The sequence below is a fragment of the Capsicum annuum genome, chromosome 1 (assembly GCF_002878395.1).
Source record: "Capsicum annuum cultivar UCD-10X-F1 chromosome 1, UCD10Xv1.1, whole genome shotgun sequence".
NCBI lineage: Eukaryota > Viridiplantae > Streptophyta > Magnoliopsida > Solanales > Solanaceae > Capsicum > Capsicum annuum.
This window is the reverse complement of record NC_061111.1, coordinates 196,714,020-196,728,849: the sequence shown is the minus strand read 5'-3', so window position 1 is coordinate 196,728,849 and position 14,830 is coordinate 196,714,020.

Genomic DNA, 14,830 nt, shown 5'->3' with positions numbered 1-14,830 from the left:
TTTCGGACTGTATAATTAGACTGGACACTAAATTTTGGATTGTTTGGTTTGGCTTGCTTGCTTGATTATTTTGCATGCGTTGTGTGGTTTATACACTTGTAGTTTCAAAAATTACCCGATATGTTTCATCAAGCGACCGTGGTCAAACCACGGGATCGAGGGGTGCCTAACACCTTCTCCTCGGTCAACAAAATTCCTTAGCTGGAATCTTTGTTCGCAAACCAGTTTCAAAGAGTCAAACGATTTTGAAAAGGATTTTCCAAAGGTGACTTGGCACACCGAATTATGCCAAGTGGCGAATCTGAATAAAAAAATGTAAATAATCCTTTTTCGAAACAAACTTTCAGTTTGTCACTTAATAATAAGAACTCTTTTGAAACTTAGAATTTATTTCTTTTTGGTTAAAAAAGGGGTATGACAGCTCTGGTGACTCTGCTGGGAACCTTCTCAGAATTCGAGCTTATTTTTGGAGTTATATAGGCTTAGTTTTGACATTATGAGTGTATAGACATTGTTTGTGTTATTGTTTGTATTTGTTTATCGTTGTTGAGTGTCTACGTGGTACATGTTTTCTTTTATGTGTTACCGCTTTATATCTGGCATCATTTGCATAACCCGAGTCATTCTTTCTGCAACAAGTTTGTAGTGTACGATGTGTACACGACCTCTAGTTGAGTCACCCTTATCTTAGGAGGGGGAGTCGTCGGCTGGTATGGAGTGGGTGGAAAGCTAAAGCAACCACTATTGACCATACGCTCCCCCGAACAACCTTGTTAGTGAATCCTAGCGTAGGTCAGCCTTTAGGTCATGCTTATCTGCATCATATTGAGATCTAGCGGGACCCACTTTGTCCTTCATAGGAGACTCGCCCATAGAGCATCTCTACGTGCTAATTGTTGCATTTTTTGAGGGTAACGAGGTCATTTGACAGACTTATTTGGGGCAAAGCATATGTTAGAAATAAAGAGCATTGACAAGAAATATGGAAAGGAAAAAAGAGAGAAGAAAAAAAATAAAGAAAAGGAATATCGTAGGTTATTTATAGAATTTTTTATGGCTTTTGTTCTTCACAAAAAATTCAAAAATATTTTTCATTTTTTGCATTCATTTTTTAAAAATAAAAATATCAAAAAGATTTTTCCTTTATCTCCTTTAGCATACATTCATAATTTAAAAAAATTTAAAAAATTTCAAAAAAAGAAGATTTTGTTTATGAGTTTTTATAAAAGAAAAAAATAGTGTCTATTTAATAAAATAAAAATACCAAAAAGATTTTTTCTTTCATAGTTATTGGCATATTGTTTATGCGGAGTGTCCAATTAAAATCCCAAAAAAGATTTTTATTTTTTTCATCATCTGTCTATAATCGCGTCTCTCACATCGAGTCTTAGTTTGTCTTAACCCTTAATTGTCTAATTTGGCCGCACTACGTATACCTGATTCTCGTCCTTCTGGACGGAATACGTAGGCAACCCTCGGCGGGTTTGGTAGCCCTTGTTTTAGTCTGGGTTTTTGTTTTAGCCTAGGATTTGTCTTCTCTTAGTTCAGTGTCATTAGCTGGTTCTAGCCAAATATGCTGATGTTTCTTAGCAGTACCATGCGATGAATTTTAGTTGTAAAGTTATCTGTTGTTTTGACATTTGTCCGTGTCAAAATCCTAATGGTCGGGAATTTTTGCTTGTCTTATGAATGCTTGAATTAATGCCCTATTTGTTATTACAGAATGGATTTGGCCACAAAATCTAGAGTTCGGATGGTGGGCAAGGTGCCTAAAAAGTTAATCAAGTGGTGGGGTATGTTTAACTTCATCGAACAACGGGAGTTAGAAAAGAAGCTCAGCACTCTCATTTCTCTTGTGACTATCACGCCCCGTCCAAACCTAATCGAGGCTGCATTGACCTTTGGGGATCCATCTTATCTGTTTTTTAGGTTTGGGAGTTGTGAAATGAGGCCTACCCTGACAAAAATATCTAGTTTATTTAAATTGCCCTACATTAAAAAGACGATGATTCGAGCGCGATGTCATTCTCCCAATAGGTTTCTCCACTGTTATGGATTGAAATTTAATAACCAACTAGGGTGCCATAACCAATCTTGGATCTCCTTCGATTACTTGTATGCTAGGTTTAGCCTTCCAAACGGTTTCAATTGTTTTTGGGATGAATTTTATACAACTTAGAAGAATTGGGAGAAACGTCGCCTTGAGGTCTTCAGCTTTATTTTGTTAGGAACTTTGGTATTCCATTTGGAAGATAGGCGTCTCAATACTCGATTGCAAACTATAGCGATGGCCTTATTTAACGAGGATAAGGGAGACAAGGTCACTATCGTACCCATGATCTTAGTGGAGATATACAAAGCTTTGACCGAGATAAAAGGGGGTATGTGATTTTTTGAAGAAAGCAACCTAATATTACAACTATGGATGATGGAGCATTTGCACGCCCCTTCTTTGCTTAAATCAGATGTAATTGACCGTTGTTTGCCCAGTCAAGTTGAAACCATAGAAGACAGAATGCGCTTTGCTAAATTCTCAGTGCCTGTAGGAGTCGACGCTTGTGTTGGGTTTCTTGAATCAAGAATAGATGACAATATCTTGTGGACCTATCTATGTTTTTGGATGAAAGTAATCTTGGTCGGATCTAGCATACACCCTCTTTTAGTTTTGTTGGGGCTTAATTGTACCCGACCATACACTTCCCTTAGGGTAATGCGTCAATTGGGTAGAGTGCAAGATGTTCCGCCGATAATGAACTTTCAATAAGATGTTGAGCATTTCAGGGACCAAGCTAAAGGTGAGATTATATATGAGTAGTTCTGGGATAATGCAACATGGCAGGGCATGGATACTCTCAGGGCAGGTTTAGATAATCCAGGATACACTCAAGGATATGGAATTTGGCTACAATCCATTCCTCTTAGTGTCAGTGGACCATTACCAGAGCAACTTAGAAGGAGAATACAGGAAGAATGTATAATTGTTGATTTTCAGGATGAAAGTGTGGGGGTCAAAGTGGAGTCATTAAGAGTTCAATTATTAGGTTTGCTTACAACTATGGAAGGGTATCAGAGAAATCTTTTCAGGTGTACTCCTTAAGAGGCAGAAATATGTGCCAGGAGCTTCTTCCCAAGCATTAAAGATACATTACAGGATATGTTACAAAGTTTGAATGGGAGAGCGAGAACTCCACAGACAGGTCTATCTCAGCCAGGGCCATCGCGCAGTGCAGCAGTTTGAAGGAGCACTTCATTTCTTTTATTTTTGAGTCCTTTGTTTTTGTCATTATATTGTTGTGTCTTTGTTAAGTCGGTGTCAAGTTTGTTTTAACATTGGAGTCTTTATTAGGAAATTTACGTATGTTGTCCTATGGGTCTAGAGTGTTGTCTCGTATTTGTTAATTAGTTTCAAAGTTGTCTTAAATTCAAAGTTTGTTTTAATCGTCTCTTTTATGAAATGTAGTGATGTTGCCGTGTTGTTTTCTTTTGTGTGTTCTTCGTAAAAAAAACAATCAAAAATCTTCAAATTTGTGATGTTTATACATGCACTGCCCGAACTACGCAAGATCTGATTTATGTACAACATGATACTTAGACAACCTACTTGTGGGTTCGATCTAATCATTTTGATTCTTCGTTCTTTATTATTTTTCCTCTTTTAAAGAAAAGCAAAAGCCATAAAGAATGATAAAAAGAAGGTAGATAGTGAGAGAAGAAAAAAAATAGAAAGAGTGACGAGAGAATAAGGTGAAAGAAAAAAGACTGATGAAAAAAAGAGAGAAGTGAGGGCAAAAAAAAAGAGGTGTGGTTGGAGGAAAGAAGCAATTGGGCATAGAAAAAAGATTGAGATGATGTTAAAATGACATCGCTACCCTCAAAGGCTGATAGAAATACGCATGAATCTAATATAATTTTGCAAATGTGATTCCCATGTTTGTTGTGTGATCTAATCCTAACGGGTGTTGTCTTTGATGAGCATGTTCTTTCAGATAAAAGTGGTTGGTATTGTAGCACTCTGGCTAGTCACCCATACTTCACTAGATCAAAAGCAAAGCTTGGCATGGCTGGCAGAGAGATTGAAAATTCGCTCATTGACCCGGATCTGGATCCCAGGGAAGAAAGTTTAGAACGCAATGAAGAGGTAGTAAGGCTCAGGCAACAATTGATAGATTTGCACCGGGCGTGGGCTAGCGGAATGCCTCCTCCTTCAATCTCCAAAAATCTTAGGAATATCTCTAATTGTCCACTGCTCTCTCAAGCGTAATTCTCTACTTTCACCGAGTCATCTGTGCACGCGCCAGGATTCACTCTGCATCAATATTATCCTGGAACCCCTAGTGTGCCCTTGGCAGTTCCCAAACCAAGGCCCGCTGCTCAGCCGGCGCCACCTGCAGCGCCTGTGTTCGTGGCTCCGCCACTACCTGAAGCCCCCACCTATGTTGTGCGTCCGATGATGGTACTCCCTAGGTCTGCTAGGATATCAGTATTATGCCCCGAAACCTACTTGGAGGATGAATGAACTGTATGGGTACACTCAGTCACCTGCGTTTCCATTTGATACGGAGAAGCTGGTTGCAACAGAGGAACAAGAAGTCATGGCGTGGAAACTAAGAAGTTTGGAACAGGCCATGAGAAATTTGCAGGGAATCGGAGGTTATAAGAGTGTTTCCTATAAAGATCTTTGTATGTTCCCAGACGTTAACCTTTCCCTTGGTTTTAAAATGCCCAAATTTGAGAAATATGCTGGGCATGGTGATCCCGTGGCATACTTGAGATGTTATTGCAACCAACTGAGGGCTGCAGGAGGAAAGGAAGAGTTGCTCGTGGCTTTCTTTGGTGAGAGTCTTTCCGATTTGGCTTCAGAATGGTTTGTCTATCAGGATATTGACAAATAAAACAACTGGGTTGACTTAGATTTTGAGTTTGTACAACATTTTCAGTATAACGTCGAACTGATTCCTGACGAAAAATCCTTGGTCAACATGAAGAAGAAAAGTACTGAAGGCTTTAGGGAATACGCGATAAGGTGGCGTGAACAGGCCGCCAAGGTAAAGCCTTCAATGAAGGAAAGTAAGCTGGTAGAGGTCTTCATTCAGTCACAGGATGAGACCTGTTTTCAACATTTACTTCTGGCAATGGGAAAGTCTTTTATTGAAGTCCTTAAAATGGGAGAGATGATAGAGGATGGAATTAGGATCGGCCGGATAGTGAGTTTTGCCGCATTGAAAGCCACCACCCAAACGATTCAAGGTGGATCTGGAGAGTTCAGAGGTAAGAAAAAGAAAGAGGACATGGCGACTGTTGTAGCTGGAACTCATTCCTATCCCAAAAGACCGCCTCGCCCTTATCCCCAATCTCAAGCCCAAGCCTACGCCCAAGCTCCATATATTCCTCCCCACCATTACTACCCTACGCAAAACCCACTATATTCTATTTCACCACCCCCGTACCCAGTATATAGTGCACAACCATATACCCAAACCTCTTCTTACCTGGAATGGCGTACGCAAGCTCTACAAAATTGTCCATCAGCCCCACCAAATTACCAAAACCCCTCCAGACCTAGTTTCTAACCTAGGCCCGAGTATAAGAAAGAAAAAGCGGTCAAAAATCAGTTCACACCTCTTGGGGAGTCATATGCTAGCTTGTTTGATAGGTTGAGAAAGATGAAGTTCTTGAGCCCAATCTAAGGAAGGCTCTCAAATCCACCTCCAAGGAATCTTAATTATTCCTTAAGGTTTCCGTATTATTCTGACATGCCAGGCCACGATATCGATAAATGTTGGTATTTAAAGAGAGTTGTCCAAGATTTAATCGACGCAAATCAGACTTTAGTCCAGACCCTGAAAGTTCCAAACATTAACCAGAATCCATTGCTAACCCATGTTGAAACCAATATGTTGGAGTTAATATATGATGGCAAAGAATCGTTGATTTGTTAATAAGCCTATTTTTAGAATACAGACCAATGAGGACAAATTGGTGAATACGGCAGATTCGTTAAAAACAATGTCACTAAGCTAGGAAGGAATGGGAGAAGATAAAGTCCAAGAGAGCGCAAAGAAACCTGTGATCACGGTGCAAGGCGCCAGAAAAGATGTTGGTTTAAGTCAGGACAAACCTAAGTTGACGGTGGTAGGAGCTCCGGGTAAGCCTATCTTGACGGTGAAGGAAGCACTTACAGCACCTATTATCATCAAACCAGTGACCTAACCTCTGATAGTTGATATGAAAAAGGTCCTCTGGAACTATAAACGGATTGTGATGACTTATCAGGGTAAGAAAGTCGAGGAAGAAGTAGATGAGGTAGGGGGTATGAATTGATTAGGAAGATGCTTCATGCCTGAAGGTTTGAGGAAGACCAAGCCAGTGGTGAGTGGGCCTTCGTCTCTCAAAAAGCCTGTCACCAAAGAAGAAGCCAAAGAATTTTTAAAAAAGATGAAATTGCCAGAGTATTCAATAATAGATCAGTTGAAGAAGACCCCTCCTCAAATTTTCCTCTTATCTTTGTTGTTGCATTCCAAGGAACATCGTGACATTATACTGAAGGTATTGAACAAAGCATACGTTCCTAGGGAGATTACGGTAAATCATCTTAAGAAAATTGTCGAAAAAATCTTCGAAGTAAATCGAATCATCTTCTCTGATGACGAATTGCCAGTTGAAGGTACGGGGCATAATCGAGGTCTTTATAATACCGTGAAGTGTGAAGATTTCTATGTAACTCATGTCATGATTGAAGGAGGTTCTGGCATAAATATTTTCCTTATTTCCACCTTGCAAAAGTTGAACATTGGTATTAAGAGGATCAGACCCAACAATGTATGTGTCAGGGCTTTCGATGGAGAAAAATCAAACTCCATTGGCAAAATAGAACTAATGTTGATTATAGGTCCTGTTGAATTCGCCATAGAGTTTCGAGTATTGAATATCGACTTCTCTTATAATCTGTTATTGGGAAGAAAGTGGATCCACAAGGCCAAGACGGTTGCATCAACATTGCACCAGATGATTAAGTTTGAGCATGACAGGCAAGAAGTGGTTATTCATGTTGAAGGGGATTTGTCCGTCTACGAAGATTTTCCCTTGTCTCTTATTGAAGCGAACAACGTAGATAATATATTTGTCTATCAAACTTTTGATACAGTGTCGGTGTATTGTATCTTTGAAGGGCAGGTTATTCCAGAGCCACAATTTTCTCCCGCTTCTTTCATGATGATAAATGAAATGTTAAAATATGGATTCGATCTAGGAAGGGGTTCGGGAGTGTCTCTGCATGGTATAGTTCATCCCATATGTCCGAGGGAGAACATAGGAACTTTTAGTCTGGGTTTTGAACCTACGGCTGAAGATCTGAAGAAGGCCAAGGAAAGAAAAAAGGAATCATGGTCACTCCCCCGCCCAATGCCACTGCTTAGTGAGTCATTTGTCAAGAGCGGTGTCACGAAGCCTGTAGAATTTGAAGCTAAATTGGTTGATGACTTCCAGAACTTGATGATTGAAGTTGACATGGTTGAAGCAGGAGAAGGTACCACCAGTAAGGCAGATGTGCAGTTCATGGGCCCAGCTGCTCGTCTCAACAATTGGAAAGTCACTTCTCTCCCCATCAGGAGGGAGTTTTGGTAGTTCATTTTATTTTCCTTTCAGATTGATGAGGCGTCATTTTTTGGAGATGTGGAGGGGAGGAACCCACCAAAAAAGTTATCCGGGTCAGATATTTTATAACAAGTGAAAGATATTGATGTTACCTTTGAAAAACCAACGGAAATAAATGATAGAAGAAAAAGAAATAGAGAAAGGAGTCGTGGGGAAAGTTCAACTCAACAATGGAAAAAGAAAAACATATTCTTCCAGCTTCGATATTGGGAATTCAACCCGTTGCCCAATAATTTAGATGTTATGCACATTGAAAAGAATGTGTTTGATAATGTTTTGTACTCAATGCTAAATGAAATAGGAAAATCAAAAGATTATGTAAAGGCATGAAAAGACCTACAAGACATGGGTATAAGACCAGATCTATGGCCAAATGAGAAGGAAGAATGTCGACTTGCTAAGTTTGCAATCCTTACTAAAAAGAGAGCCATCTTTCTCAAAACTATTAAGAATATCTCAGTGCCGGATGGTTATTCAAGTAATATTCCTCATTGTATTGATCTAGAACAAAAAAGAATATTCGGATTAAAAAGTTATGATTGTCACATCATTATGGAGCAATTATTACCTATAACAATTCGCAATGTTCTTCCAAGCCATGTTGTTGCAGTTTTGGTAGAGCTTTCGTCCTGCTTTAGACTTCTCTGTATGAAAACCTTAAGCCTCTTGGACTTGTTTAAGCTATAGGAGAGGATTGTTCTTACACTTTGCCATTTAGAGATGTTGTTCCCTCCATCTTTTTTCACTGTAATGGTTCATTTAGTTGTCCATCTAGTGGACGAAGTAATACAAGGTGGTCCAGTACATTATTGTTGTATGTATTTTGTTGAAAGGTAAAATATTTCTTATTTAGATACTCTTTAAATTGATTTTGTAATAGTGATTAAAAGTAAATGCTTGTTCTAATGTCATTTTATCTTTTGATAGAATGTTAGGTCATTTCAAATCTTTTGTGGGGAACAAATCACAGGTTGAAGGTTACATGGTAGAGCAAGCTCTAACTTTTTGTTCCCGTTATTTTAAGGATATTAAGTCAAGGGTCAATAGGCCAAAACGAGTAAACGATGAATCAAATCAAAATGAGGCTTCTAACCGGTCATCTATGTTCCCTCGACAAGGTAAATTCGTTGGGGGATCCTCAACATTTTCCTTGACTGTCTTAGAGAAGACTCAAGCTCATCAATATGTGTTACTTAATTGTGCAGCAGTGCAACCATTTATAGAGTAAGAGGTTAATCAATTTAATATTTAAAAATAATTATAAAGTAAAGTGATTAAGTTTGATAGATATAACACCTTTGTAGTGAATTTAACGATCACGTAAGAAGAAGTTCAAGAGGTCGAAGACCTTCAACAACAGAGGTGGAGAAGAAAGCTAATAAGGAGTTTGCTGATTAGTTTCCAAAAAGAGTGAGTAAATTGCATTAGAATGTTATATATTCACAACTTTCTATTTTAATCTATAATATTTAATGAAGATAATTTTGTTTATTTAGATTATGAATTCAGATATCGTAGACACAATCTCTACCGATCTACAGTTCTTAGCCCGAGGTCCAAGCCCAAGTACAAGAAGGTTCAGTGCTCATAACATTAATGGATTCAAATTTCGGACTTTGTCCAGAGAACAAGGACTGAAAACTCAAAACAGTGGAGTTTTTCTTACATCTGATATCTCATGTATTTCATCTAATGCTGATAGAAATGCAAGACAATCAAAGTTGCCATATTATGGAAAGTTGGAAGATATTATAGAGCTTAATTATTATTGTCAGTTTAAAGTTGTGCTCTTCAAATGTCAGTGGGCTGATACTACGCGATAGAGGGTTCAAAAAAGATGTTTGGAATTTTAATTGTGTCAATTTTTCTAAGTTGATCCACAGTGGTGATCGTGAGGATCATGATCCTTATATTGAAGCATCTCAAGCGAATTTGGTGTATTATGTTCATGATGAAACTGATAAAGGATGGAGTGTAGCTGTACATTTAAAGCCAAGAGATCTTTTTGACATGAGTGAAGATGATGAAGAAAAAATATACGAGACTGAGCCATACCAACAACAAGAATATGAACGTTTTTTTTATGATAATTATGAAAATGTTCAAATTGCGATAGAGGAGCATATGTATAATAGGAACTAAGTTATTTTATCTGAGATGAAAAGGTTTAATTTTCATGAACTGCATATTATATTATCATAATAAGATTTTTGGTAGAAATGAATGATCTTTTGCTGAGATATCTTTTTTCTTATTTGTGTTCTGGGGTTCTAAATGTTATATGATTGCTATGCTGGCAATATACTTATGGTAAGTGTCTTCAAGTTAAAAATATTTTCTTTAGAGATAAGTTAATTAGTTTCTTTTTCAAGTTGTAGGTAAAAATATTTCATTGATGATCTAATACAGTTTTTTTGTTGATTATAGATATATCAAAGATAAAGTGTGAACACAATATTATGAAGTCAATTCAGTCGACACATACTTCAGAAAATGCATCCATATCACAAGCAAACAAGTCCAAACTACCATTAATATCATTTCTTCAATCGAAACCTCGAGTGACACGTTCAGTCTTAACCACATCTGATTTCATGAGTTTGTTTAGATGTCCATATTATCGTTCAATAAGGTTCTGAACGCACCATTATTTTGTGTGTTCCAGACCATTGACTATTCTATTTTGGAACTCTGATTTCCAGATAGAATGGTCATATGACCTGGAACGTGATAACATTAGGTTTGCTGCTAGCTGGCTTTCCCTTTAACTCAGTTACTTTTTGTGCTCCATTTTGTTGGTTTCAAATACTCATTGACCCTCTGTTTCTAGAGTTGAGTCTGAATATCATTAAGCCAATTCCTAGAATCATTGACCCTCTATTCAATACTTCCCAAGGCCTTAATATGTAGTTTCTTAAGTGGAGTTTTCACCAAAACTTATACATGCTGGACCCTTCATACTCTTCAAAAATCTATCATCATCAGCTAAGGCATTCAGAAATCTGAATGGACCTCATCGATTTGAAACAATCGATGGAACCTCCAAGTGAATTGGTGAATGATATTAAAAGTGATTTTCTAAGAATTGAGCTGTAATATGACCATAGTTACTATTACAACAACACTTTATTTGTCATATAAAGACTATTTTTGAAGTATAACAGCAGCACTTACTACACCAATCTTCTTTGTTTTTTTTAAAGATTCACATGGGGCTGTGAAAAGAAGACATCTGAAGGTTAGCAACATGTTAAATTTATTCTGTGACGAACGTATCATTATTTAATTTGATGACGTTGCACCAGTTGGAGAAGCACAAGGTCTTCTTGCAGGTTTTTGTGGGCTTTTAGCAATTGACAACTCTATTTTTCCAATTGGCTTTGTGAAATGGAATGATTTACCTGAGTCATACTTTAATCATTGCTTTGGTCAAATTATAAAGGTATAAACTATATATTTTTATAATTATATCTATATATTATGTATTCATACTTTATAATTGACATGACTATACATAATCTAACCAGTATTTTATTTCTAAAGCCCCGAGTTTCTTTTGAAACAACCAAGTCAATTGCACGACGCTATGTTTATAATTCTATTTCAAGAAAGTGGGGTGCAAGGAGGATAAAGTTGTGGGATAAGACCTTTGACCCGCTTAAGAGCAGATCTGAACTTATGGTAAATGTTTCCAGTGGAATTTCACCAGATCAATGGACTTCTTATGTTGATTATCATTTGGACAAGAAAACATAGGTATGTTCTTAAATACTTTATTTGGAGCTGAACTTATTGTTTGTATATTGAATTCAAGTATTTCTTTTCAAGAAAACGTGCAAGCAAAATATTAAAAATCAGAAGAAACAAACTATTCCATACACTGGTGGCTCCAAATCTAACGTGAGAAGAAGAGCTGAAATGGTAAAATATATTTGTTCACTATATTTTAATTTAGTTTATTAAACATGAACCTGTCCTTAATTTGTTAAGTTAATTTTGATTGTAGATGGTTGAGACTGGACATAAGCCTGGACGAGTAGAACTTTATCTTTCTACTCATAAAAAAGAAGATGGATCATATGTTAATGAGGCAGCAAAAGATATTTATGTAAGTACCTCTGTTGAGCATCATTAACAATTTGTAGTATTGATCGTGCAAGTGAAACTAGTCTTGTCTGTTGATAATTTTCACGTGGAAATTTAAGGTTTGTTTAGTCGGAATGAATTGTGTGACAAAAGAGCTTTTAGTTGAACATGTTCAAAAAGGGTGTTGTGGGAGACATGTCTGTTTTCTTCTCTTTTGAGGCAACAACCTACAAGAAGTGGTATGGGTTGCATACTTCATTGCTTAAATTCCACAGTTAGTTTGAACTATGATATGCTAGGTCTGCCAGCTATTTATGAACTTCTAGTTTGCCGTTGGTGTTTTTTTTTCTTACCTCCTAGTTGGGCGTTGGTGTTGGTTTTCTGTACTTTGTTCAAAGTTAAGTCACTGCTATCTGCTTTCAATATTCATGTTGACACTGCATTGAGTTTAGAGAGATTTCAGGAAATAACACTTTTCCCAGTGTTGACACTGCATTGAGTTTATGGCTTCTTGTTTGATTGTAAGGGGTGATTAAGAGGTTAATGGCCTATTTTACTTACTAGATTGATGGTATCTGCGCAAGAGTGCTGCTGCTCAATAATGTGGTTTGATGCCTTTTTTTTCTAAAGTTCCAAAAAAGCTTAAAATGAGAAGAGTGATCCATCGATCTGAACAACGAAGAGGAGTGATTAAATCAATATATTATTCATCTGCAGAAAAAGACTTGATCAACACCTTGTTAGTATGCATGTGAGCCAATGTTTGAATTACTAGAAAATAAAAATCAGTCAAGCAGTAAAAAAAGTAATCATAAGCCGAAAGCTCAAGAGTTTCTGTTTGCGTTTATTTTCTTATAATTGACTGAATCTCTGCAATTACTATGAGCCAAAACATTCCATGACGATTTTCTTCTATTTTACATCCATGGAAGAACATTCTAGACAGTTCATGTTTCATGTTTTAGTGAAACCAGACTCACAGTGATGCTGAAACTTATTTACCAGGTAGCGGGGACTTTGATTTTAGGGAGGAAGTTGTGGGGAATTTGATTTTAGGGAGGAAGTTGTGAGGACTTTGATTTTTTCTTTTCACAGAACTTAATTACCGGGTAGAGGTTATTCAAATTAGAACGTTTTCTTTATTTGAACGTAAGATTATTACTATGAACAACTTTTGTTACCTGGTTTGTTGCTTTAGAACACCAACTTTCCAGTTCTTGCAGACCCGCCTTCAAATAGTCCCTGTTGCTAAATGAGCAGCATTCACGTCGAAGCAACAAGCTGAAACATTTTCATATCTCCGACGTTAGGATTGAGGACATGAATTATTTTCTTGCTTAACTCATATAGTTGTCTGAATTTTCTGTGCCGTAAGCTTTCAGCACATTTCAGAAGTCAGTTTCAATCCATTTTGAATGAAGAACCAATTGCTCTAGAAACTCTAGTAGTAGTTCCTGACTCGGGGGTCTATCGGACCCCACTAATGGCTAAAAAATATCGTTTTTGGTTCATACACGTATCTGCTTGGACTGTCCCCCCAACCCCAACCTTTATTGATCTTCTCTTATCTGGATGCTCTGTTGGCTGTCATGATTTAGGCAGACTTTATTCTCTTGCTTATTTTTTTCCTTTCTTCTTTAATTGTCCATTACTAATTGAAGTTATATTATGATTTTTGTGTTGTACTATATTTAGGAAAAAATTAAACTCGCGGTAAGTCAAAGCACCATGGACGAGTCTGAGGTTTCTCCCAATGATGTTATTGGTAAGGTACTAGGAAAAGAGCATTCTGGAAGGGTAAGGTGCTTGGGATTAGGAGCTGTTCCTAGTAGATCCTTTAAGCAAGCACGTCCTCATTTTGGTGGTATGAGTTCTTCAAGTAGTAACAGTTCATGTCCATTCAATTGTCAAGAAAACTACGCTCAAATGTTAAATGCTCATAAGCAAAGCCAAGAGAACTACAAATAAATGGTGAATTCTCACAATCTAATGATGAACGCTTTCAAGACATATACGATAATGAAAGAAGGCACGATACCTGAACAATTTGCAGGATTTTTCACTTCTCCTACGGTAAATAATTTTCTTGAATTACCTTTTTCATTTGAAAAAAATTAAGTATCTATGTTGTTATAAAATAATTAGCATTCAAAGACCTTATATAATTACTATTTGTATTTATACCTTTGCAGCCAAGTGATGCATCTAGTGGACCTCTTTCGGATGTGAACGGAAGATCATTTGGTGATAGTTATTCTAGCCATAATCATTGAAGTTCTTAGTAATCATATTAGTGTTCTGCCTAGTAATTATGACAATGTTAGCGAATCGTTGGAGTAATATTTTGTGTGTAAATTAAATTAGTCTTTAAGACTAATGACAACACTTTGTGGTACGTTTTTAATTATGATCTAATATATTTTGATTTTTATTGTTATTAAAATGTATTTTTGTTTTAACCAATTACAGTGAATGATATATATATATATATATATATATATAATATTCAAATTTAAATATTGATCGTGGAGACTATAATTATTCTTTTTAAAAAATATCAAAGTGAATTGTGGGGGTCTTGACCCCTGCAATGTATATAGAACAAAGACTACTGCCGTTGGTTTTAGTTTACATATTGCGGGGGTTTTAACCGCCGCTAACAGATTGCGGCGGTAAATCAAAAACCCTCATAAACTGATTGCGACGCCTGTAATTGTGGGGGTTTTGAAAACCACCGAGCTATCATTTAGTGGAGGTTGTCGACCTCCACAATCTATAAATATAACCCCCTCAAAGTGAGCAATTTTTTGTAGTAATACATAACTTGATATGTATAATGTCAAAAATCAAACAGGTGACTTTTAATTTTTTTAAAAATAATATAAGTTCTTGAATATTTTAATCTATACATTAGTATGGTAACCTTATACATATTCATTTTATGTATTATATTATAGTTATGTTATGTGAATTATTGATTGAACAACTCATGCTAACTTAAGAATAATGCTTTCTTATACACAACTTGATATGTATAAAAATGAACAAACAACAGATATCAACCACATACTCGTACACTACTTAGTAATGT